Source organism: Phacochoerus africanus, chromosome 4 (genome assembly GCF_016906955.1).
Source record: "Phacochoerus africanus isolate WHEZ1 chromosome 4, ROS_Pafr_v1, whole genome shotgun sequence".
Taxonomy (NCBI): Eukaryota; Metazoa; Chordata; class Mammalia; order Artiodactyla; family Suidae; genus Phacochoerus; species Phacochoerus africanus.
In genome coordinates, this window is record NC_062547.1 from 54762603 (window position 1) to 54766246 (window position 3644).

At 36.0% G+C, this 3644-nt stretch overlaps 1 pseudogene; it reads right to left on the reverse strand.

Moving 5' to 3' along the window:
- Positions 1 to 1985: 1985 nt before the first annotated feature.
- Positions 1986 to 2913, reverse strand: LOC125124546 (olfactory receptor 2M3-like; annotated as a pseudogene).
- Between the last annotated feature and the right edge of the window lie 731 nt (positions 2914 to 3644).

Sequence of the window (3644 nt, forward strand, 5' to 3'; positions counted from 1 at the left end):
TTTTCTTTGTTAATGTGGTGTATGACATTGTTTGATTTGTGTATGTTGAACCATCATTGTGGACCTGGATGAATCCCACCTGGTCGTGGTGTATTTTTTTTTATATGTTGTTTGATTCAGTTGGCTAAAATTTTGTTGAGAATTTTTGCATCTATATTCGTCAGAGATATTGGACTATATCTATTTTGGTGGTCTTTTTGTCTGGCTTGGGGATTAGGGTGGTTGTGGCATCAGAGAATGTCTTTGGGAGTGTTCCTTCTTTTTCATCCTTTTGGCAACCTACAAACTGCTGTCTACAAGAGACTCACCTTAGGGAAAGGAAACATATAGATTGAAAGTGAGGGGACAGGAAAAGATATTTCATGCCAATAGACAAGAGAGGAAATCAGGAGTTTCAATACTGATATCAGACAAAATAGACTTTAAAATGAAGGCCATAAAGAAAAACTAAGAAGGACACTATTTAATGGTTAAAGGATACATGAAAAAAGAGGATATTACAATCATCAATATATATGCCCCTATTACAGGAGCACCCAGATACTTACAACAGATACTAACAGACAAAAGGAGAAATTGATGGGAATACAATCATAGTAAGAGATTTTAACACCATACTCACATCAATGGACTGATCCACTAGACAGAAAACCAATAATGCAACATAGATCCTAAATAACACCATAGAAAATGTAGACTTAATCGATGTCATCAGAACATTACATCCATAAAAATCAGGACATATATTCTTCTCAAGTGCACATGGAGCATTCTCAAGGATTTATCATGTCCTGGGGCACAAAGCTATCAGCAACAAATTTAAGAGTACAGAAATTATTTCAAGAATCTTCTCTGGCATGAAATAAGAAATCACCCACATGAAAAAAAAAAGAGAGAGATAACTAACTACATGGAGACTAAATAATATGCTACTATAAAAACCAATGAATCAACAAGGAAATTAAAAAAAATACCTTGAGACAAATGATAATGAAGACAAAAATCACTCAGAATCTATGGGATGCTGCAAAAGCAGTACTCAGAGGGAAATTGAAAGCAATACCAGCCTTCCTCAAAAAATAAGAGCAATCTCCAATTGACAACTTAACCCACCACCTAAATGAATTTGAAAAAGAGCAAATGAAACCTAAAATCAGTAGAAGATATAGGAAATCATAAAGATCAGAGAGGAAATCAATAAAATAGAGATTCAAAAAAACAATAGGAAAAATCAAAAACAAGAGCTGGTTCTTTGATAAGGTAAAGAAAATTGATAAACTTTTAGCCACACTAACTAAGAAGAGGAAAGAAAAATAACTGAAATAAACAAAATTAGACGTGAAATAAGAGAAATCACAAAGGAAACTGCAGAAATACAAAACACCATATAAGAATACTATGAATAATTATATGCTGAAAATTTGACAAGCTAGAGAAAATGGAAACTCTAGAGACTTACAGCCTGCCAAAAGTGAATGAGGAATAAATATATCAGCTGAACAGACTGATCACTAAAAATGAAATTGAATATGTAATAAAAACACTCCCTACAAATAAAAGTCCAGGACCAGATGGCTTCACAGTCAAATTCTAGCAAATATACAAAGAAGGAATTATACCCATCCTCCTTAAACATTTTTTTTTTTTGCTTTTTAAGGCCACATGTGCAACATATGGAATTTCCCAGGCTAGGTGTTGAATCACAGCTACAGCTGCTGGCCTATATCAGAGCCTCAGCAAACCAGATCCAAGCTGCATCTACAGCCTACACCACAGCTTACAGCAAAGTTGGATACTTAACCTACTGCGTAAGGCCAGGGATTGAACCTGCATCCTTATTGTTACTAGTCAGGTTCATTACCACTGAGCCAATATGGAAACTCCAGAATCTTTAGCCATAAAAATGGGTAAGTATTGGGTGTTAAGTTCAATTGGTTAAATAAATAAATTTAAGCATAAAGGATAAATGAAGGGAAAAAGTTTTATTAGGCAATTTGCTCTCCTGATTTTCCCTTCCTTAATACCTTCATGAATGCTCTGACAACTTCCTTGTTGCTGAGATTTTAGATGAGGGGATTCAGCATGGGACTAAGGATAGTTTAGAAGGCTGACAACATCTTGTCTTAGATGGGTTAACAATCAGAAACAGGCCTCATATATATGAACAAGCATCTCCTTAGTATATCCCCACCATCATGTGGTGTGAGGAACAGGTGGCAAAGGTTTGCTGTGACCCTCTCCAGATCCCTTGTGAATGACACCCAGAATAACACAAGCATAGGATGCAATGATGACTGCTACAGGGAAAATAAGCATAATTACACAGCAAATAAATATTAATCTTTCAAAGAGCCATTTGTTAGTGCATGAAAGAATGAGAAGGGCAGGGATATCACAGAAAAAATGGGGTATTTCCCGAGCACCACAATATGGGAAAGATAATGCAATGGCAATAACAATTACACCATCAAGAAAGCCAATAATCCAGGAGGGAACAGCAGATCTTCTGGCTCACGAGAACTGAGTACTGTAAGGGGTGGCAAACGTCAATGTAGAGGCCATATGACATTGTGGCCAATAGGAAAATTTCAGCTCCAAGCACAGACACATATAAGAATATCTGGATTCCACAGCCAGCCAAAGAGATGGACTTCCTTCCAGACAAGTAGTTGAAGGCCATCTTGGGTACAGTGGTGCAGATAAGCATGAGGTCCATGAGGGAGAGTTGGCTGAGGAACAAGTACATGGGGATGTGGAGATGGTTGTCCAGGTAGATGAGGAGGACCATAAAAGTGTTTCCCATGAAGGTCACTGTGAAGATTCCTAAGGCCAGACAGAAGATGAAGATTGGGTGGGGCTGTGATAAAATATTCCCAGCAGGAGGCATTCAGAGTTGAAATTCTCCCATGCCATGATAAATATATTCACTGTGGAGAATACAATATGTGAGAAATAATTGCAATTGCATTGGGAAATATCAAATATTTCAAGCCTAAATCACCACATCTACTACAAAGTCAGCATATGGGAAAATTATTTCTCTGGGCATCAGTTTTTATTTGTAGAGCAGAGATATTAAAGCTTATTTTTAGCCTGAATGATTTCTATAAAACATTTAGTAACATTCCTAAATTAGTTTCATCATTATAACATAGGAAGTTGCTCAGGAAGCATAAATATAATTTTGGCAAACAGTCAGATGATATAATGTGAGAAATACATTAAGTCCTGTGAAAACTCATGAATTGCTGGGAAGTGAATGAAATTTTCTATTATTATTATTTTCCCCTTTGGAACTTAGCAGGACACACTATGTTACTAATAATATTACCTATCAAATTGTGGAAGGAAGCATGTACTGGTAGAAATGAGATTGGATTATATCAGTCAAATTCAAGTAAAGAGAAGACATTGGTCATAATATATTCCATAAATTAGGTCTATTGCTAATAATGGTGAATTGCAGTGGAAGTAGTTCTTCATCAATATACAGTCCTTACTCTATCTTTTAAAATATGTTGTGTCCATGAGATATTCTAGTATAGGTTTTTGTTTTTGTTTTTTCCTGGATAAACCGACAAGACGAGCAGGCAAAACCATGGTTCAAACACCTGGAACAGATTATTTTAGCTGAGCAAATCTAC